The sequence below is a fragment of the Meriones unguiculatus genome, chromosome 5 (assembly GCF_030254825.1).
Source record: "Meriones unguiculatus strain TT.TT164.6M chromosome 5, Bangor_MerUng_6.1, whole genome shotgun sequence".
Taxonomy (NCBI): Eukaryota; Metazoa; Chordata; class Mammalia; order Rodentia; family Muridae; genus Meriones; species Meriones unguiculatus.
Genome location: NC_083353.1, coordinates 37486396 through 37510060, shown reverse-complemented (window position 1 = coordinate 37510060; position 23665 = coordinate 37486396).

Here is a 23665-nt window from a genome sequence, read left to right as displayed (position 1 = left end):
TTGGTTAGAGTTACCCCCAAATACTTTATATTATTTGTGTTTATTTTGAAGGGTGTGTTTTCTTATTTTCTTTTCTCAGCCCATTTGTCATTTGTATTCTTTAAGGTGAGCTCTCGAAAGGCAGCAGCCTTTTGTGAAGTAGAAGGGGAAGCTCACTTGATCTTCTTTAGTATAAGCACACATTATGGAGATTTAAAATCTTGAGCTTGGAACCATGATAGTGGGTAGTATAGTGGAATGTTTTTGTATTAGAGTTAAATTAATAAATCAGAGCTCTATTGTTAAAGTTTAAAGCTCTGGACAGTCAATATGACAGTAGCATAGAAACAGGAGGAACTAGTAAGCCTTTTTATCTATTTAGGATGCCTTAAATCACCTTAGACCTTGCAACCTTTATAACTTGCATTTACCAATCTTATGGTGAGTGCTCTCTGTCACGAACAATTCCCCATTTGGCTAAGGCTGAGGATCTGGCTTGCTTCCATGTATGTGGACCTATCTGCATTGCCCACGTGGCATGCCTGGGTTGGCTACCCAGAGGCTATTTAAGCTGTGGGCTGGCTTTCCCCAGGGTCCGAGGATTGTTCAAGGTTCCTGAATAAACTGCATTGAAAAAAAATAAAAAAAAACATTTTTTAGACATTTAAACATTTACAACTTGCATTTATCAACCTTAAGACACTTTTAGACTCTCAAACACATATAACTTGCATTTACCAATCTTAAGGCATTTTCTTAGACTCTTAATATTTTTTTTGAGGGGGACCTTTGTATCCAGTTATTTACCATTAGATATAGGTGAGACTGCTATGAGCATTTATTGTCCTTTAGCTAAATAAAGGATGGTAAAAGGTTTTTGATTCAGGCTTGTTTCTTGAGTCTGGCAACAAGGCATATTGTGTCTAGGCCTGACAATAGCAACTCTAGGACTTAGGCTTAAGGCCTGGTCTCTTGCATATGAAGAGAACTGAGAAGGCATCTGAAGTCTCCCAAGACAGAAGTTGGCAACATATCTGTGGGACCTCATTGTGAAAAAGACATAGGCAGTCAGAGGTACATTTTAAATTAACTTAATGTGAATAGACCTTTATAACTTTGAAATTTTATTATTATAAAAATTTATTTTGAAGCAGGGTTCAATATATGTATTGTAAAACATAACTTTGAATTTTTATAAAAATCCATACCAATGTAAAATGAGGCTTGTTGTTGTCCTAGTCTAAAAGGAGATAAAATAGTTTGTTATGATTAAGGAAGTTTTATAAATGTAAACCAAATTAAATAAATCGTTAGATAAGAATTTAAAGCATTTTAAAATCTATCTATATATATATTTTAAGAGCAGAGTATACAGAAATCAGGAATAAAGTATTTTTTAAAAGCATAGAAATAGCATCTTAGGGGCCAGAAATATTGGAAGCCAGTGCTTGAATGTGCGAGGCTTGGAGCATGGCAGAAGTTGGGGGGGAGCGAGCATATGGCACAGCTTCTCAACATGCATGACTGTGGTGGCATAGTGAGACCAGGTGCTTGCCGGTGCTCCTGGTGGGTTTAAAACTCTCTGTGTGCGCATGTCATGGAAGTCTGCATAGCTGAAAAGCTTATGTGCAAGCCAGCCTTTTTCATGGGAGAGTCAAAATTTTGCCTGTGGAAGTCTGAGGCAGCGGTGCAAATCTGTGTACGGGGTCCCCAGCAACTGCTTACCTAGAAGTAGGCTGCCTCTCTGTCTGAAGCTGATACATTGTGGTGAGTGAGTCCAAGGGGTTTGGAGCACGGAGCACCTGGTGGGGAGCAAGTCTGAGCAGTGGATAGCTGCCTAGGGGAGCGGGGAGGGTGGGCACCACTGCCACAGGCAGCAGGACAGATGTGCCATGCATGGTAAGGCAGTTGAGGAAAAGTAAAGATTTTTCAGGCATAGATGGAACAGAAAAAAATCTGTTGTAGCCATCCATTGTCCCATATAAGTCCAAAAGGGATTCTGGCAAAACCAGGACATTCTCCCGGGTTTCAGCACCACTACTGGGGACAAATTATTAAATAATGACCATTAGGCACACAACAGATTTTATATGAAGGAGGTTTATTAGATGGAGATGAAGAGAGAGAAGGGAGAGCAGGATATAATGGGGCGGGGGGGGGGAGAGAATGGCGCCCTGACAGAGAAAGGGAAGAGAGCCAAGAAGGCAAGGGGGAGCAAGAGGCAAGAGAGAGGAGCAAGAGAAGGACCACATGGCAGGCTGGTTCCTTTAAGGAGGAAGGTAACCACACCTTCCAGGTGTGGCCACCTGGCGGAAGACACATGATGATGTCATAGGTTGCTAGGCAACCCAGAAGCAAGTTCCTAAATATTAACACCTCATTTCCTCCCAATCCCACCCTCCCTCCCTCATCTCCTCTCTGCCCCTCTCTAAGTCCACTGATAGGGGAGGTCCTCCTCTCCTCCATCTGACCCTAGTACTATTCTTAGGCTTCATTTTTTTTTCATGGTGTCCTTGATTTCTTGGATGGCCTGTGCCAGTAACTTTCCCATTTTTACGTTTTCTTTAATGATGTATTGATTTCTTCAATTGCATCTTCCAACCTGAGATTCTTCCATCTCTTGTGTTCTGTTGGTGATGGTTACCTTTGTGGTTCCTGATCTCTTTTCTAAGTTTTCCATCTCTAGCGTTTTCTCAGTTTTGTGTTTTCTTTGTTGATCCTAATTCTGTTTTCAGGCTTTGAACAGTTTTATTCATTTCTTTCATCTGTTTTATTGTGGTTTCCTGTCTGTCCTTGCCTCTATTTATTTGGTTGTATTGGCCTGTATTTCTTTGAGAGATTTGCTCATTTTTTCTTTATAAGCCTGTAATAACTGCATAAGCTGTGGAGAGCTGTTGGATGCAGCTACAGACAAAGCCAGCCTGAGAGACAGTCCCTGATGCCCCAGGTAACCCAGAAGCCTCAGGCACCTGGATGCAAATGGCCTCTTGCTAAAGCAACACACCTGTGGCCAAGCTTAAGGAGCTGAGTTGCATCACTAGGACTCACATTGTGGTGTGGAGAGTTTCTTGCTAAGCTGCTATGTTATGTTTTCACCTGGGGAAGTAGTTTTTGAAAAGAATTTAGGCGTTTCCACACTTTTTCTTTTTGTATTGGTATAACTTGCTTTTTCTTTGCCTGTAAATAATGAACCCTGGAAAAAACCTGCTGCTGCTTCAGTCAGACTGACAGCCCTCTCAAGCCGATCCCGTGTGTGTAGGGTGATTTGTCCTAACTCCCCACTCAAGTATTGTTCAAGTCTGCCGGCGGGCTCCAGCAATAAGCATAGAATAATTGCATAAGCATAGATATAAAGTCAGTTTTTGTCTTTCAGCTGCATTAGGATATCCATTGGTTATTTTTTTTGGGGGGTGTTCTGTGGAGCCATTTTCTCTTGTTTTTTGTTGATTGTGTTCTTATGCTGGCTCTTACCCATCTGCTTGTCTGTTGCTTGACTGTTCTTTGAACCTGCACAGAAGCCTGGATTCCCCTGTCACTGGAGTCTGTAGTAGTCAGTTTTGCACTCTTTGATCTCTGCCCCTTACAAACAGTACACACTTGTCATGCCATCTTGGAACACCCCCCCCCCCCATTTGCAGCATTATTATTTCAATGGTTACACCAGGATTTGACCATTGTTTCTTGCATCTGATTTCTAGCTTTTAATGTTGTTTTTTGGCATAAAATCATTGATCTTGTAGCTTTCCAGCCAAACAAAATATTCCACACAAATCTGACTTTTTTTTTTAAGTTGGTTATCTCCTTCTACCATGTGATCACCAGGATTTCCACTCATATCATCAGTCTTGGGGGAAGGTCCCTTTATTCACTGAGCCACCTGGTTACCCTGATAACTCCATTTAAAACCAAATACAGATACATGTGGTATTGAATGCTTTGGCAGATGTGAGGGTATTTATATATAGGTAGACATACATGCATATATTAACTATGGCCACTTTTATTCATCTTAACATATTTAAAAATATCAATTCACTGATAAACTAAATTTTAGACCAATAATGCTGGGATTTGGTGTAATATTCAATCATGTAATCTATATCCAATGCATGTACTTCCTAATCTTGTTTATCTTCAGCACTGTTCTGTTCTCTTCAGTGCTTTCTTTCATTGAATCACTCTGCATGCATATGTAGACATTTTTCCACTTTGCCTAAATCCTAAAACTTACTCAGATCTACTTTCATACTCCCACAGTGATTTCTTCCTTATATTATTTGGAATTTGATTCTCTGTCTTCTGCCCTCCATTCCTGTACACAGACACACCCTGCTCACTCTAACCACTGCAATAAATCAGGTGCCGGGTATTCACAAAGGCAAAATATAAAAGGAAGAACTCCTACGTAGGATTTGGTTATAATAGGTGTGAGAGTTGTCAGCACATACAAGGTAATGAATGGTTGGAGTCATTCTTGTCATAAAGCTTATGTTAACATTCTCTCTCATAGAGACATTAACTCCCCTGTCTTCATAATTCCAGAGCCTATAGTTACTTAGATATATCTATTATCCTGAAAAGTTCCAACTCTGATTGTATTTATCTCTTATTTCTGATGGTTGGTAGATGCCTTGGTGTCTCTCTTATATTTTCAATTTATCGATGCGTTTAAAAGTAATTTGTTATGTAGCATTCAGCCTTGGTGTTGGTAATGGGAGAATATTTATTTAAATCAGTTTAGCATATCATGTTGGCAGACATCCATTTGATATACTTTTAGAACATTTTTCTGTCAGCTTTATGTGATCTTTTCTGAACTATATCAATCAAGTCACTGACAGAACTAGAAGATGACAGATGTTCTACTTAGTATTTATTTATCAAAAATGTTTCCAGCAGGTACTGTCCTCAGTGTAGTTACAACAGTACTTTAGCATAAAGCACTTTCTCTTAAAAAGTAGCTATTCATTGTGTTGTATTAATGGCATGTCTCTCACTATAGCCTATAAACCAGATAAGACAATATTCTGCAATATTGAACTAACAGGAGGTCCTTGCTTCTATTTTCAGGTCCTTCTCTAAGAACACTGACCATAGAAAAGCACAAGACAGTTGGAAAGAGGCATTGAATTTTGAACAATTAAGTTTTAAAGTTTTTAGTATAAATTTAAGGGTGAAAAATAGACAGTTATATTCTGTGATGACTACTTCTCTTAATAAAAATGAAACAAAAATCATTTTGGGATTGAATATTTAAATGGAATTGCTATCTATTCAATGGATATTATGGAGGTTTGAATAGGTTTGGTCCCCATAGACTCATGTATTTGAATGTATGACCCATATGGAGTGGCTTCATTAGAAAGTTTGCCCTTGTTGGAAGAGGTGTGGCCTTGTTGGAAGAAGTGTGTCATTACAGAGGCAGGATCTGAGGTATCCTAAGCTCAAGCTACACCCAGTCCCATTCTGATGTCTTCAGATCATGCTGTAGGATTTTCAGCTCCTTTTCCAACATGAGGTCTACTTAGATGCTGCCAAACTTCTTACCATAATGATAATGGACTAAACTTCTGAAACTGTAAGCCAGTCCCAATTGAAATGTTTTCCTTTGTAAGGGCTGAATGGTCATGGGGTCTTATCATAACAATAAATTCCCAAGAATGAACTTGGTACCAGGGATTATGGTATTGCTATGATAGACTTACCATGCTTTTGTCATTAGGAATGTGGGTTTGGGACTTTGAAATCAGAAAAGCAGTGGAATGCTTTAAGTGGGGCTTAGTGGTCCATACTAGTGGAAGCATGGAAGACACTGGAGATGAGGGTGATTTAAACTGTGGAGGCCTGTTTCAAGAGGTTTCAGAGAAGAACTTTAGGATGTGGCCTAGAGATTGTTCTTGAGATATTTTGGCAAAGAATGTGGGTATTTTTTGCCCTTGTCCAAAGAGTCTGCCTTAGGCTAAAGAAAAGAGATTATTGAATTGGCAAAGGAAATATCAGAAAAGCTTAGTATAGACTGCAGTACCTGCAGTACACTATTATGAAGAGAATTTGATGAAACAGAGCAAGCTGAGCAAGGGAAAATAAAAATATATGGTTCAGGAATTAAAAGGCCACTAGGAAGTAGAGTGTAGCTCTGTTAAATGAAATGAGTTGATTGGTAACCTCAGAGAAAGATATCACTTCCATCTTGTGAAAACAAAGAACAATTTAGGTCCCAGCATGGTGACAAACATCTTTAATCCCAGAAGAAGTCTTTAATCCCAGTACTTAGGAGACAGAGGCATAAAGATCTCTGATGTCCAGGTCAGCCTTGTCTACAGAGAAAGTTCCAGGACAACCAAATCTAGTCAGTGAGGGAAACTTTCAAAAACAGAAAGCTGATGAAGATGTAATCAAAAGAGGGAGCTATGCTCCAGTCCCAGCAATCAGTCGAACCTGGAATCTTTAGCCATGAGATTCTGGTTTTAGTGCTAAGGATAGAAAAAAGGAGTTACAGAATCTTCCTCTGCAACTAAGAAAAGGCTCTGAGGTCAGGTGTGTGACAGGTGTGTTCCTATATATAGACCCAGAGAGGCCATTGTGTGAAATGAAGTCTGGGTTGGTGTGGAGTCCACAAGAGGTTAGAGATTTCATAACCATGGGGTACATGCCAAGGAAAGCTGCTAGCAGGGAGTGCAAACAGCCTGGTAGAAAGAAATGTGTTATAGGCAGCAAATCTGAAAGGAGTTGGAGATCTGAAGAAGATTTTGACATTAGACATGGAGATGCAGTGTTCAAAGTTTGTCCCATTTGTTTTTGGTCTTATTTGGTCTGATAGTTCCTCACTGTGATCCAGTATTTCCTCACTACTTTACCTTCCCTACATTTTGCAGTGGTAATGTATACCCTGTGCCACTGTATGTTGACAGTATGGGATCTGTTTTTAATTTTTATTTTATGGGGATTACAGTTAGGCAATTACTTAAACTTCTAAAGTGATTTTAGGAGTTTGAACTTTGGGCATTTACAGACTATGGGGATTTTTTACTTTGCTGGTCTCCTTCTGAAACTCCTGACCCTTCCAGGTCCTTTCATTCCCCATTTTTTCCATAAGACTTGCTGCACTCTGCCCAAAGTTGAGCTGTGAGTCTCTGCATTTGCTTTGATCCCCCTGCTGGGTGGAATCTTTGAAAGGACATTTGTGGTAGGCTCCTATCCCATACCCTTTCCTTAACCACGTCCAGTGTCTATCTTGTTTGCCCTACTGAATGAAAATTAAGCATTGTCCCTGGGGCCCTTCTTGTTGTTTAGCTTCTTTAGGTCTGCAGATTTTAGTATACACTATATTATACTATAGTTTACACCATATTATATGCCTAATATCCACTTATAAGTACTCATCCTGTGTGTCTTTCCAGTTCTAGGTTACCTGACTCAGGTCCATCCATTTACCTGTAATTTTCACAATCTCCTTGTTTTAATAGCTGAGTAGTATTCCTTTGTGTAAATGTACCATGGTTTCTGTATCCATTCTTCGGTGGAGAGACATCTAGGTTGTTTCCAGATTATGGTTATTATGAATAAAGTTGCTTTGAACAGGGTTGAGCAAATATCCTTGTTGTATGGTGGAACAGTGGTTGTAAAGGTTTGCACTGCCACCAGCAATGCAGAAAGGTTTCCCTTTCCCTACATTCTCTCCAGCATGTGTTGTCACTTGAGTTTTTGATCTTAGCCATTCTGATGGGTGTAAGTTGGTATCTCAGATTTGATTTGATTTGCATCTCCCTGATCACTAAGGATATTGAGCATTTCATTAAGTGATTGTCCACCATTTAATATTATTCCTCTTTTGAGAAATCTCTGATTAGCTCTCTACCCCATTTTTTCTTTGGGTTATTTGGTATGTTGGAGTTTTATTTCTTAAGATTGTATATATATATATATATATATATATATATATATATATATATGTATATATATTGGTTATTAGCCCTCTGTCAGATGTAGGGTTGGTGAAATTCTCTTCCCAGTTTATAGGCTCTTGTTTTGTTCTATTGACAGTTTCCTTTGTTTGGAGAAACTTAGTAGTTTCATGAAGTCCCATTTATTGATTGTTGATCATAGAACCTGAGCTGTTGGTGTTTTTTTCAGGAAGTTGTCTCCAGTGCCAAGGAGTTGAAGATTCTTCTCCACTTTTTGTTCTAAGAGATTTAGTGTGTCCAGTTTTATGTTGAGGTCTTGGAATTTAATTTTGTACAATGTAATAAACATGGATCTTTTTTCATTTTTCTACAAGGAGACATCCAGTTAGACCAGCACCATTTGTTGAAGATGCTGTCAGTTTTCCATTGTATGGTTTTAGCTTCATCGTCAAAAATCAGGCATCTGTAGGTGTGTGGGTATATTTCTAGGTTCCATTGATTCACCAGGCTCTTTTTAAAATTAATTTTATTAAATACAGTTTATCCAATTTGTATCCCAGCTGTAGCCTCCTCTGTCATTCTCTCAATTCCACCCTCCCTCATCTCCTCCCATCCCCCTCTCCAAGTACTCTGATAAGGGAGGTCCTGCTCCCCCTTCCACTGACCCTAGCCTATCATGTCTCATCAGGACTGGCTGCATTGTCTTCCACTGTAGCCAGATAAGGCTGCACCCCCTAAAGGGGAGGTGATCAAAGAGCCAGACACTGAGTTCATGTCAGAGACAGTCCCTGTTCCCATTATAGAGAACCCACTTGGATACTGAGCTGTCATGGGCTACATCTGGCCAGGGGTTCTAAGTTCTCTCTATGCATGCTTGGTTAGAGTATCAGTCCCAGAAAAGAACCCTGTGGCCAGATTTTTTACCTCTGTTGCTCTCCTCGTGGAGCTATTGTCTGCTCCAGGTTTTTCTATCTTCCCCTTCTTTCATAAGATTCCCTACATACTGCCCAAAGTTTGGCTGTGAGTCTCAGCATCTGCTTTGATATCCTGCTGGGCAGAGTCTTTCAGAGGCCCTCTGTGGTAGGCTACTGTCCTGTTCCCTGTTTTCTCCCCTGTTTGACTTTCTAACAGGTCTATCCTGTTTGACTTTCAGGAGGAGGATTGATCATCTTACCCAGAGTCCTTCTTGCTTAGCTTCTTTAGGTGTACAGATTTTAGTATGTTTATCCTATTTTATATGTCTAATATCCACTTATAAGTAAGTATATACCATGCGTGTCTTTCTGATCCTGGGAAAACTCACTCAGTATGATCTTTTCTAGTTGCCACAATTTGCCTGCAAATTTCATGATTTCCTTGTTTTTAATTGTTAAGTAATATTCCATTGTGTAAATGGACCACAATTTCTGTATCCATTCTTCAGCTGAGGGACATCTGGGTTTTGTTTTGTTTTGTTTTTCAAATTCTGGCTATTACGAAAAAAACTGCTACAAATGTGGTTGGGCAAATATCCTTATTGTGTACTTGAGCCTCTTTTAGATATATGCCTAGGAGTGGTATGGCTGGGTCTTGAGGAAACCCTATTCCTAACTGTCTGAGAAAGCACCAGATTAATTTCCAAAGTGTTTACATTCCCACCAGCAATAAAGGAGGGTTTCCCTTTCTCCACAACCTCTCCAGCATGTGTTGTCACTTGAGTTTTTCATTTTAGCCATTCTGATGGGTTTAAGGTAAAATCTGAGGTCTTTTTGAATTGCATTTTCCTGATGACTAAGGACATTGAACATTTCTTTAAGTGTTTCTCTGTCATTCAATATTCCTCTATTGAGAATTCTCTGTTTAGCTCTGTACCCCATTTTTTATGTTTTATTAATTACACTTTATGAAAGGCAAAGAGGATAGACATCAGAAGAAGAAGAAAACAGGAAACAACCTAGGAACCTGCCACAGAGGGCCTCTGAAAGGCTCTGCCCTGCAGACTATCAAAGCAGACACTGAGACTTATGGCCAACTGTTGGGCAGAGTGCATGGAATCTTATGTAATAAGTGGGAAATAGTAAGAGCTGGAGAGGACAGGAACTCCACAAGGAGAGCAACAGAACCAGAAAATTTGAACACAGGGTATCTCCCAGAGACTCATACTCCAACCAAGTATCTTACATGGAGATAGCCTAGAACCCCTGCACAGATGTAGTCCATGGCAGTGTAGTATCCAAGTGGGTTACATGGTAATGGGAAGAGGGACTGCCTCTGACATAATCTGATAGGCCTGTTCTTTGATCACCTCCCCCTGAGGGGAGAGCAGCCTTACCAGGCCACAGAAGATGACAATCCAGCCATTCCTGATGTGATCTGATAGACTAAGATCAGAAGGAAGGAAAGGAGGACCTCCCCTATCAGTGGACTTGGGGAGGGGCATTTGAGAAAAAGTGGGAGGGAGGGTGGGACCAGGAGGGGAGGAGGGAGGGGCATATGGGGGGATACAAAGTGAATAAACTGTAATTAATAAAATAAATAAATAAAAAGAAAGAAAAAAGAAAAATGTCCATTTCATTTAGCTTTTCAAATTTTGTGTCATATAGGCTTTTGAAGTAAGCCCTAATGATTGTTTGAATTTCTTCAGTTTCTGTGGTTATGTCACCCTTTTCATTTCTGATTTTTTTGATTCGGACAGTTTCTCTCTGCCTTTTAGTTAGTTTAGCTAAGGATTTGTCTATCTTGTTGATTTTCTCAAAAAACCAGCTCTTGGTTTCGTTGATTCTTTGAATTGTTTTATTTTTTTCTAGTTTATTGATTTCAGCCCTGAGTTTGATTATTTCCAGCCATATACTCCTCTTTGGTGTCTGCTTCTTTTTTTTTTTCCTAGGTCTTTTAATTGAGCCATTAAGTTGCTTGCATGAGATGTTTTTAATTTCTTCTTGAAGGCACTTAGTGCTATGAACTTTCCTCTTAGCACTGCTTTCATTGTGTCCCATAAGTTTGGGTATATTGTGCCTTCATTTTCATTGAATTCTAGGAAGTCTTTAATTTCTTTCTTTATATTTTCTCTGACCCAGCTGTCATTTAGTAGCAAGTTGTTCAGTTTCCAAGTATGTGTAGACCTTTTCCTATTTTTGTCTTTAAGGTCCAGCTTTAGTCCATGGTGATCAAATAGGATACAAGGGATAATTTCAATCTTCTTGTATCTGTTGAGTCTTGCTTTGTGACCAACTATATGGTCTATTTTGGAGAAGTTTCCATGAGTTGCTGAGAAGAAGGTAAATTCTTTTGTGTTTGGGTGTAAGGTTCTGTAAATGTCTGTTAGGTCCATTTGATTCATGACCTCTGTAAGAGACATTGTTTCTTTATTTAATTACCTGTCCTTTGTTGAGAGTTGGGTGTTGAAGTCTCCCACTACTAATGTGTCGGGGTCTATGTGTGGTTTAAGTTTTATTAATGTTTCTTTTAGAAATGTGGGTGCCCTTCCATTTGGGGCATGAATGTTTAGGACTGCGATATCTTCCTGGTGAATTTTTCCCTTGATGAGTATAAAGTGTCCTTCTCTATCTCTTTTGATTAATTTTGTTGAAAATCTGTTTTATCAGATATTAGAATGGCTACTCCTGCTTGCTTTTTTGGTCCATTTGCTTGGAAAACCCTCTTCCAGCCCTTTACTCTCAGGTAATGTCTATTTTTGTGACTTAGGTATGTTTCTTGTATGCAAAAGATTTTTGGGTCTTGTTTACGCATCCATTCTGTTAGTCTGTATCTTTTTATTAGAGAATTGAGTCCACTGATGTTGAGGAAGATTAATGACCAGTGGCTGTTAGATCCTTTGATACTGCTGTTGGCTATGGTAGTTTGTTTGTGTGTTTGGCTATTTTTTTGTTTTACTGTAGTTAGGTTATTTATTTCCTGTGTTTTCTTGAAAGTAGTTAGTTTTCTTGGGTTGTATTTTTCCTTCTAATATATTCTGTAACACTGGATTTGTGTGTAGGTATTGTTGAAATTTGGTTTTTGTCATTGAATACCTTTTTTTTCTCCGTCTATGAGTACTGAGAGTTTCCTGGGTAGAGTGGCCTAGGCTGACATCTATGTTGTCTTAGGATCTGAATGATACCCATTCAGGCCCTTCCGGCTTTCATGGTTTCTGTTGAGAAGTCAGGTGTGATTCTGTTGGGTTTGCCATTATATGTTAGTTGGCCTTTTTCCCTTGCAGCTTTTAATATTTTTTCTTTGTTCTGTATACTTACTGTTTTGATTATTATGTAACAGGAGGATTTTCTTTTCTGGTCTAATTTATTGGGTGTTCTGTAGGCCTCATGTATTTTTATAGGCCTCTCCTTTAAGTTGGGGAAATTTTCTTCAATGATTTTGTTGAAAATAATTTTTGGGCCCTGGAGGAGGGAATCTTCTTTTTCCTCTATTCCTATTATTCTTAGGTTTTGTCTTCTCATGTTGTCTTGGATTTCTTTGATGGTTTGTGTCAGGAATTTTTTAGATTTATTATTTTCTTTGACAATACATCAATTTCTTCCATTGTATCTTCCACACCTGAGATTCTTTTTTGCATGTATTTTATTCTATTAGTTATGCTTACCTCTGTAGTATCTGTTTTCTTTCCTAGCTTCTTCCTCTCCATGATTTCCTCTGTTCATTTTCTTTACTTTTTCCAATTCTATCTTCAGATCTTGAATCATTTTGTTGGTTTAGTTCACCTGTCTGATTGTATTTTCTTGTTTTTCCTTCAATTTCTTTACCTGTTTCTTTGAACATTCCTTCGTTTCTTTTATTTCTTTCAGTGATTTTTTCATTTCATCTCTGAAAGCCACAAACTGGCTGTATCTTCCTGTATTTCTTTATAGATGGCCATAATCTGTTTTATTATATCTTCCCCTAATTCTTTATGCATTTTATTTTTCTCCATTAACCTCTTCATAAGCATAGATGTAAGGTCATCTTCTTGAATTCCCTTATGTTAGGGTGTCCAGGGATACATACCCCTGGATAACTGAGTTCTGGAGATTTCATATTGCTTTGTGTTTTATTGGTTGTGCTTTTTCGCTGGCCTCTACCCATCTCTCTGTCTCAGGCGTTGTCTGTTAATTTCTGGTGCCTGCTGGGTCCTGGGGTGGGGAGAATCCACTTGGCAGGCTTCTGAAGGAGTTCTTCTCAGCCTTTTGGGTAATGTCAACTGAATGGTGGTGCTTTTCAGGAATTGTCACAGTTCACTTCAGGTCTATGGGCCTGTGTGGTAAATGTCATGTCCGGGAAGGCTCTCCTTTCATCAGGAGAGGTCCTGGTGATGGCTACCCTGCTGCTGGGTTTCTTGCTCTGAATTTTGTGAGCTACAGCTGTTGTTCTTAAGGTGTAATTGTTGGGTGCAGCCCTCTTGAAGAACCAGGGATTTCCTGTTTTGTCAGTTTAGCTAGGGATAACTGGTTGAACCTTGGAGCAGTATCTGAGGGCTTCTGTAATAGTGCTCAGCTTTTGTAGGTCTGAGGATGCAGCTGTGTGCCCCAGTGTCCTAGTGGTACTCAACAATGGCAGGTGAGCAGTGTGCTCAAGCCTCCAGAAGAAGGCTAGACTCTGGAGTCTGTGTGAATTCAGAAAGTCTTCTGAAGCTGGGTGTCCTGAGCATTGGACCTGATGATCCTCCCACTGTGGGGTTTTCTTCTGACAGGGACACCCAGACTTTGCTTTGGGGACTGCCGTTCTATCTGGGATGGCGAGTAGAACCAGCAGGCATGGACACATGTGCCTCTGCCTTTCTGGTGATTGTGTGCCTGGGTGTCTGCTGAAACTGGACAATTTTTCCGAGACCTTTTCAGGGTGGTGGTATCGGCTGAGTACTCTGAGATCAGACCAGTCATTCCCCTCCCTGTGGGTTTTCACCTGACAGAGAAACTGGTGCCCTGGGGCCCACAGTTCTATCTAGGGCAGCGATTCAGGTGTGCAGGCAGGACTCTGTGCCGGCACCTGGGTCCCCAGCTCTGGCTCTGAGCTGGCTCCCCGTTGCCCGCAGAACCCCGGGTCTTTTCCAGGGAATGTCTGGGTGACCTAAGGTGGGTCCCAATCATTTCTTGCACTGTGGGGTTATCTCTTGACTGGAAATCTCAGTCTCTGATGTTGTGGTGCCCACAGTTCAGTCTGGGACAGTGATCAGAGCAAGCTGGCATGTGGCTCTGGGCTGGTAGAACCAGGATCTCTTCCGCAGTTTAGCTGGGTGAGTTGAAGCTGATTGAATCCCCCACCAAAGGTATCCTCTCACCTGGGAAACACAATCACTTGTTTTATGGCCCTGAGTTCTGACTGCTAGTCACTGTGCCGATCCTGCTGTGCTGCTGATCAGAATGAGAATTGTCCTGGCACTGCCATCTTGTAAGCTCCCCCATACTTTTGGGTTTTTGTGGCTATTGTGAAGGGTATTTTTCCCTAATTTCTTTCTCAGTCCATTAGTCTTTTGTTTAAAGGATACTGATTTGTTTTTTAACTAATTTTGTATCCAAAACTTTGCTGAAGGTGTTTATCAGCTGTAGGAGTTCCCTGGTAGAATTTTGGGATCATTCCAAAATAGATTATATCATTTGTGAATAATGATACTTTGACTTCTTCCTTTCTGATTTGTATCCCCTCATTTGCCATTAGTTGCCTTATTGCTCTAGCTAGGACTTCAAATACTATGTTGAAGAGATACAAAGAGTGGGTATCTTTTTTTGCCTTATCCCTGCCTTCAGTGAAATTGATTTAAGTTTCTCTCCATTTAGTTTGATGTCGGATATAGGCTTGCTGCATATTACCTTTACAGTGTTTAGGCATGTGTCTTATATCCCTGATCTCTCTAAGAATTTACACATGAACAGGTGTTGTCTTTTGCCAAATGCTTTTTCATCAGATACAGAGATGATTATGTGTTTTTTTTTCTTTCAGTTTGTTTATATGGTGGATTACTTTGACGGGTTTTTGTATATTGAACCACCTCTGCATGCCAGGAATGAAGACAACTTGGTCATGCTTGATGATATCTTTGATGTGATCTTGGATTCGGTTTGGGAGTATTTTATTAAGTATTTTTTCTGTCAGTGTTCATAAAAGAAATTGGTCTGAAATTCTCTCTCTTTTTTTTTTTTTTTTTGGTTGGGTCTTTGTGTAGTTTAGGTATCAAGGTAACTATGGCCTCAGAGAATGAGGTTGGTAATGTTCCATCTGTTTCTATTTGTGAAATAGTTTAAAGTATATTTTTATTAGCTCTTCTTTGAATGTCTAGTAGTATTCTGGCTGAAACCATATGGCCCTGGCTGTTTTGGGATGGGAGACTTTTGATGACTGTTTCTATTTCTTCAGGGGATATAGGACTATTTAATTTATTTAGGTGGTCTTGATTCAACTTTGGTAAATGGAATCTATCAAGAAAATTGTCCATTTCATTTAGATTTTAAAATTTTTTGGCATATCGGCTTTTGAAGTAAGACCTACCGATTCTTTTGATTTCCTCAGTGTCTGTTTTATATGACCCCATTTTCTGATTTTGTTGATTTGAATAGTCTCTCTCTACTTTTTAGTTAGTTTGGCTAAGGGTTTGTCTATCCTGTTGACTTTTTCAAAGAAACAGCTGTTGGTTTCATTGATTCTTTTTTTTATATATATGTATATATTGTTTTATTATATTTTTCCATGGATTTTTATGCTCCTGACATGATACACTGTAAAACTGCAATTTTATTAATTGGCTCAAACAGTATGGCTTGGGTTCATCTGGTAAAATTAATAAATACCAAAGTCTGTTGTCCACCCCTAAAGGATTGAGAAACTGTTCCAAATTCCCTGTTAGACTGCTCAAGGTCATTGTTTAAAATGCCTGATAAACTTTAAAATGTTTCATAGCCTTAAACATTTTTCAAAACCTGTTTTAGCAATATTAAAATAAACATAATTTTAGAAGAAATCTATTTTTTTTTCAATGCAGTTTATTCAGGATCCTTGAACAATCATCTGACCCTGGGGAAAGCCAGCCCACAGCTTAAATAGCCTCTGGGTAGCCAACCCAGGCGTGCTACGTGGGCAATGCAGATAGGTCCACATACATGGAAGCAAGCCAGATCCTCAGCCTTAGCCAAATATGGAGTTGTTTGTGACAGAGAGCACTCACCATCGGGAAGGTGGAAGGCGGAAACCAGCTCCATCTTTAAGGCATGGCATTACGCAGCTCTCTACAGTTCCGCCTTTTTGTTTTAGGCACATCACGTAAGAGTAGAGGTCTGATCTCTGATATTAGAAATAAATTTGTACCGATGTTCATTTAGGTGTCATCCACCCAAAGAGCATCAGACCCATCTGATAACTTTTTATCAGCGGCCGGACCTGGGGCATCAACCCACATGCAATCAGACATGCTCTTCTCTGGGTCCAAAGCGGCTGACCCTGAGTGCAGTGCTTAGCCTCGCATCCTGAGCGTAACATTTTAGCTCCCATGCTTGGGGAGACTGTCCTGCTTCAATGGCTGTAAAGGCCTGAATGGTCATGGCTGCATTACACTGTTGTGAGACTCTAATCTTGCATATACACCACAGGCAAACCAAGGAGACTAACACCAGAAGGCCTGCTAACACTCCCATGCCCGCCCATTCCTTCAGATGATTCATGTCTGCAGCAATCCATGATGATAATGCTGTGGATAGTCCTGTGTCCACTCTGGTAGAATTTACCGTGACAATGGCCACTCTTAGCTGCTCCATCGTAGTATCGAATTCTCCAGTCCAATTACCTAAAATATAGCTAGGCAATTGTTTAGACAGATTTGCAGCACAGGAAAAATTCTCATGTTGTATGCTAGTGACACAAAGTCCAGCATACTTCCATTGACAGCCAAGTTGAGCAATTTGCCATAGGGTATCAATTTGCTCCTGCACGAGGTCAGTCCTCTGATTGAACACCGTCAAGCCTCCTTGCCCTCCTGTATACAAAAGACAAAAGGGCTGAGAAAGAAAGTAGGAAAACAACACCCTTCGCAATAACCACAAATGACATAAGGTACCTCGGAGTAACACTAACCAAGGAAGTCAAAGACTTGTATGAAAAAAATTTCAAGTCTCTGAAGAAAGAATTAGAAGAAGATAGCAGAAGATGGAAAGATCTACCATGCTCATGGCTTGGCAGGATTAACATAGTAAAATTGGCCATCTTACCAAAAGCAATCTACAGATTCAATGCAATTCCCATCAAATTACCAACACAATTCTTTACAGAGCTGGAAAAAAAAATTCTCAACTTCATATGGAATAACAAGAAACCCAGAATTGCTAAAACAATCCTCTACAACAAAACATCTTCTGGAGGTATCTCCATCCCTGATCTTAAGTTGTACTATAGAGCAACAGTTTTAAAAACTGCATGGTACTGGCATAGAAACAGAATGGAGGATCAATGGAACTGAACAGAGGACCCAGAAATAAACCCACACACTTATGGACACCTGATCTTTGACAAAGATGCCAAAACCATACAATGGAAAAAAGGTAGCATCTTCAACAAATGGTGCTGGTCCAACTGGATGTCTACATGTAGAAAAATGAAAATAGATCCATATTTATCACCCTGCACAAAACTAAAGTCCAAGTGGATCAAAGACCTCAACATAAAACCAGACACATTAAATCGGCTAGAAAAAAAAAGTGGGGAATACCCTAGAACTCATTGGTACAGGAGAAATCTTCCTGAACAGAACACCAACAGCACAGGCTCTAAGAGCAACAATCAATAAATGGGACCTCATGAAACTGAAAAGCTTCTGCAAAGCAAAGGACACCGTCATCAAACAAAGCAATTGTCTACAGATTGGGAAAGAATCTTCACCAACCCTTTATCTGACAGAGGACTCATATCCAGTATATATAAAGAACTAAAGAAGCTGAAAAGCAGCAAACCAAGTAATTCATTGATTCTTTGAATAGTTTTCTTTCTTTCTACTTTATTGATCTCAGCCCTGAGTTTGATTATTTCCAGGTGTCTACTCCTCTTGGGTTTGTGTGCTTCATTTTCCCCCCTACGGTTTTCAGGTGTGCCATTAAGTTGCTTTTATGTGATATTCAAATTTCTTTATGAAGGCACTTATTGCTATGCACTTTCCTCTTAGCACTCCTTTCATTGTATCTAATAAGTTTGGGTATGTTGTGCCTCCATTTTCATTGAATTTTAGGAAGTCCTTAATTGCTTTCTTTGTTTCTTGCCTGACTCATAATTATTGAGCAGGGAGTTGTTGAGTTTCTATGTGTGTGTGGGCTTTTTGCTATTTCTGTTATTGTTGAGGTCCAGTTTTACCTCATAGTGGTCTGATAGGATACAAACTATTATTTCAATATTCTTGTATCTGTTGAGGCTTGTTTGCAGCCAAGTATATCATCAGTTTTGGAGAAGGTTCCATGAAGTGCTGAGAAATGGGTATATTCTTTGGTGTTTAGATAAAAAGTTCTGTAGACATCTATTAGGTCCATTTGATTCATGACCATTCATGATTCATTGTTTCACTATTTATCTTCTGTCTCAATGATCTATCCCTTGGTCAGAGTGGAGTGTTGAAGTCTCCCAGTATTAATGTGTTGGGATCAATGTGTGATTTAAGCATTAATAATATTTCTTTTACAAATATGGATGCCCTTGTATTTGGGGCAAAGACATTCAGAATAGTGAAATGGTGATGGAATTTTTCATGGTGGATTTTTCCTTTGATGAGAATGAAGTGTCCTTCCCCATGTCTTTTGATTACCTTTGGTTGAAAATTGATTTTATTATATAATATTGTTAAATATTAAATAATTAAATATTCTTTAAATAATATTTATATATTAGGATGTCTACTCCTGCTTGCTTTTTGGGTTTGTTTACATGAAAAACCTGTCTTTGTTGCTGATGTGTGTTTCTTGAATGGAGCAGAATGTTGTTTTATATATATATATATATATATATATATATGTATATACAGACACACATATATATATGTATGTGTGTTTGTATATACATATATATATATATATATAATGATTCTGATTGATCTCCTTTTGTATGTTACTTGACCTTTTTCCCTTGCCACTTACAATATTTTTCCTTTGTTCTGTATATTTAGTGTTTTGATTATTATGTGGTTGGAGAAATTTCCTATAAGCACACACCTGTTTGTTTATATCCCCCATTTTTATTCATTATTAGCCAGATAGAGCCAAGTAATTGTGGTAATGATACTTGCTTTTTTGCCCAATGCGGCAATGCTAGTAAATTTACTAGCTGGTTACTCGCATGCCTCGCTGGGTGCCTGTGCCTGTTGATGCCCCTCACGCTATGACTCTCTTCAGACAGAAAAGGGATCTTGGAATTACAGCCGCCATTGTTACTGCCATCTCATTGGTGGCTGTTGGAGCTACCATCGCGGCATTAGCCAGGAGTCATACTGTGCAGACTGCTCAGACCCTGAATAACCTTTTAGCCAATGTAGCTCATGCCTTAGATGTACAAAAAGGAATTAATGCTCAACTAAAAGGAGGCTTGATGGTGTTCAATCAGAGGATTGACCTCGTGCAGGAGCAAATTGATACCCTATGGCAAATCGCTCAACTTGGCTGTCAATGAAAGTATGCTGGACTTTGAGTCACTAGCATACAACATGAGAATTTTCCCTGTGCTGCAAATCTGTCTAAACAATTGTCTAGCTATATTTTAGGTAATTGGACTGGAGAATTCCATACTACGATGGAGCAGCTGAGAGTGGCCATTGTCACAGTAAATTCTACCAGAGTGGACACAGGACTAGACACAGGATTATCATCATGGATTGCTGAAGCCATGAATCATCTGAAGGAATGGGTGGGCATGGGAGGGCAAGGACTATTTCTAACAGGAACTCAATGACTGGCTCTTTGGTCTCCCCATCCCCGAAGGGAGGAGCAGTCCTGTTAGGCCACAGAGGAGGGCTTTGCAGCCAGTCCTGAAGATACCTGATAAAACATGACCAGATGAATGGGGAGGAGGTCCCCCCTATCAGTGGACTTGGAAAGGGGCACTGTGGAGATGAGGGAGGGAGGGAGGGACTGGGAGGGAATGAGGGCTTTCCCCAGGGTCAGATGATTGTTCAAGGATCCTGAATAAACTGCATTGAAAAAAAAATAAAAAAATAAATGAAATAACTTCAAAATAGAAGAAAAACATTACCCATCTAAAATTAGATGGGTAGTGGAGTTATTGAGCTCTATCTGGATGAGACAGTAGTTTCCTACTCAACTCAACAAGATTTTAATTTACCTTTTTATATATCGACCTGTTCATTACTTTGGAACTGTTAATGTAAATGTTTCTAAGCTAGGCATGTTACTGTGTTTTGGTTGACACAAAAATCAGTGCTTTTTCTCCCCCTAAAAGCGATGCTATAAAAAAATTTACTTGGATGCTAAATTTCACTCCTCTGCTATTTATGTTGTTTTAATATGGTGTGTCTCTCTCTGCGTGTGTTTTTATATTTTAGAAATTTAAATTTTTTTTTGGCTATCAGTTATTTTTTGTCTCCAAATGTTTTTTTTTTGTAGTTATGAAGGGCATTTTAACATCAATATATACATTTTCTAAAAGTTTATAGATAGCTTTTCATAGACTCACTAAGAAATTGGGAAAAGAGAAAGGGCATCCCCACCACATCTTTAATAAGTAGAATGCAGTTTTTTCCAGGTGGAGCTCACCTCACTGGAATGAGGTACATGTCCCCTGACCAATCTTATTCACATGAAGCAAACTTCATCACTTGCTGTGAGCAAGAAAAAGTTACTTGATCCAACTGGAGAGTATTAGCTTTTTTTTGTTTTGATGTGAAAAGAAATGCTTTCACATTTAGGTCAGCATCATGATATAAATCTTAATGAAGGTTTCTGAGATATGAGAGTGAAATGAAGCTGTTTGGCCCTCTTTATATTCTCTTAACCTGCATTTTTCTTGCTTTATTTCCTACAGTATGGGTTGGAGAACACAGAACTTTTGTAGAGCAACTACCACTCAAGCCATTTTTTGTCCCTTCTGACATCACAGGCTGTGGATGTTTTAAATCCATGCATTTATTTCCCTTTCTTTGTAGATTAAAAGCAGAACAATACAAGAAATTAAGGGCAATATTAATATTTTATAGTTTCTGACCAGAGAAAAGCAATGAATAGGAACAGGGGATAAGATGAACAAAGTATGTCACCTTGTGTGTCTCCTCCTGCTGTGTTTAAGTGAAAACAAAATGTAGGAATGAACAACAGACCATTTTTTAAGAAGTCTAAACAAAATCACACTTCATAGAACATTCAGAGAGCCCCTGTTCTCCCGGTAAAGACTCAAAAATTAATGGTTCAGTTCTCCAAAATCCATTGGAAATGTCAGCTCTGTCTAGTTAATGAATTCCTGATTCGCTTGGCATTTTGTACTTTCTTAAGAAATTGCTGATGTGTTTAGACTTTTACTTCTCCTGAACAGCAGCAAAAGTGTTGATTATGATGGCCTTATATAACATCACCCAGGCAGAAAGCTGAAAGATTATACATTAAAAAGAAACTGGTCTGTTTATTACTAGACATTGTACATCATCATCTGCATATCTCTGTCCCAAAGTCTTTTCTTGGTTGCATTGTGAGATATGCTTTGTGAAAAGTACTTCTATGGCAGGCCCCCTCACATGCAAATGTCATTTTCTCTGCTTGGTGGTGATTGGAAGTCTTTTTCACCTATTTAAACCTCTTCAATTTTGTTAAAATATTATTGTATAACTCTTAGAAAAATAGTTAGTGGAGGACCATTTAAAAGCATGAATGCTGAATGGAGAAGTGATGTTTGTGTTTAAAGACATTTTTCAAAGAAGTTAGCTGCTGTCCTGACAAACAAAACCCTGAAGTCTTTACAGATTTAATTCAAACAGGACAAACAATCTAGGCAGTCTAGTTTTTACATATTTAACTGCTTTTAGCTGAATTCGTGCTTTAGAAGACTTTTCACCATAGGAAGGCATCTGACCCACTTCCATTTAGTTTGTACAAGGATCAACATAGTAAGAAGCTGTTAGTTAAAACTCTGTAGTAAAACATAGCCAATTTGACTTTAAAGCAGACAGGACATAGGTCTTAGCACCTCCTCTAAATATCATTGTGTTGGTAAGGCCAATGTTGCATAACATCTCTCATCTTATATACTGTTTATACTATGTATATGTTATAAAGTGTATAGTATATGTTATATACTATTAATGAACGGTAAATCAGCAATAATCAAGCACAGCATTCTCAACCAGTATAAAGAAATAAAATGCCCCCATTAGACAGAGCCTTGCTGATTTTGTTATATTTACTTTTGCATTCATTTCCTACCTGTGTTTCACACTGGATTTGGAAATATGTCTTTAAATGGCTACCTTCTCTTGTTCTTGTCTCTTCTCTTGTTAATGTGTCTTGTGGTTTTTCTTGAACATGACTTTAGCTCCAAACTTCTTCTTCACTCCTCTTGGTAAGCTTTAATTATTCAACTAGTATGTACTCATTTAGAGTGATGATTCTTTCTTATTCAGAGGACTATTTCTAAACTGTGAATTTTCAAGTAACTGAATGAACTCTGGCTGACCTCTTCTGCTAAGGCTTTAAAAAAAGGCTGTCTTATTTTTCTGAAACATGTTCTTCATAGACTATTCATGTCTGACATTTGTAGTACAAAAGCTTATTCGAGGCTTCTAAATTTCTCCATGGCTAGAATTTTGTTGTTGGGGGATGTTATGTGCATTGAAAGATGCTTTAACTATATCACTGACCTCTACTTACTAAAAGCCTAAATTACCCTTAATACCAACTGCTATGAGAACAAAATAAAAGTGTTTAGACATTATTCAGTGTCCCCTGGTTGTAAAAATGGTATCTCTCTATCTCCCAGGTAAGAACTACTGGCTGATGCTCACAGCTGCTCCAACTAATTTTGCAGCTTTTAGTGCACAATTGAAATGAAGATTGGGCCCTGTGCTACTGAGCCAGGGCCACTACTATGATGATATAGTACTCTGGAGTTCCCATGAAGCCTACTTTGTTGGCTTGACAGTGGCAGGACAGCTTAGCAAGTCTTTTTGCCAGTTGTAGCATACAGATAATAGTTTTCAATCAACAAAAAGAGAATGGACAACTTCATTGGTTTTATAGCTTTGTTGACACAAAACAAAACACTTCACAGGTCTCACCTTAATGGGAATAAGATATCATTTATTCTAGAGCCAAATTTGAGTGACCATGACTTGGGATCACAGATTATGTTACCCCAAATTTCATGATGCAATATTGAAGCAGTTTTATAGAAATAAATAATAAATCAGGATAGTTTTAAAATAAATCAATGGAAATGTCAGAGAGATGATGAAAGCTTTCCTCTAGCTTCACATACTATCTGATGACAATCTTAGCTTTTGACTAGGTGGAAGCTAATATTCTGCTAAGTTAATAAATTCCAAACATTTTTTTAAAAAAATTAGTAATGATAGGATGTTAATTCTGACATAAAGGTGGATAAGAAGTTCAAGGGGCTGAAAGCAGCCAGATTTAAGATAATTTGCAGCAGTACAAACTCTACACATAACTGCAGTTCTAATCAGTTGGACTTTGAGAAAAGGTTTTTTTCTAGCAAGTCTTACTGACCACTTTAACTTTTGGTCCAAATAAGATTCATATAATCTTGCTAAGTACTTTACAAACCTTCTTTAGGAAAACCAAAACTTTATTATAGAATCTGTAACTGTCACTGAAGTTTTAGTTGAGCAATAA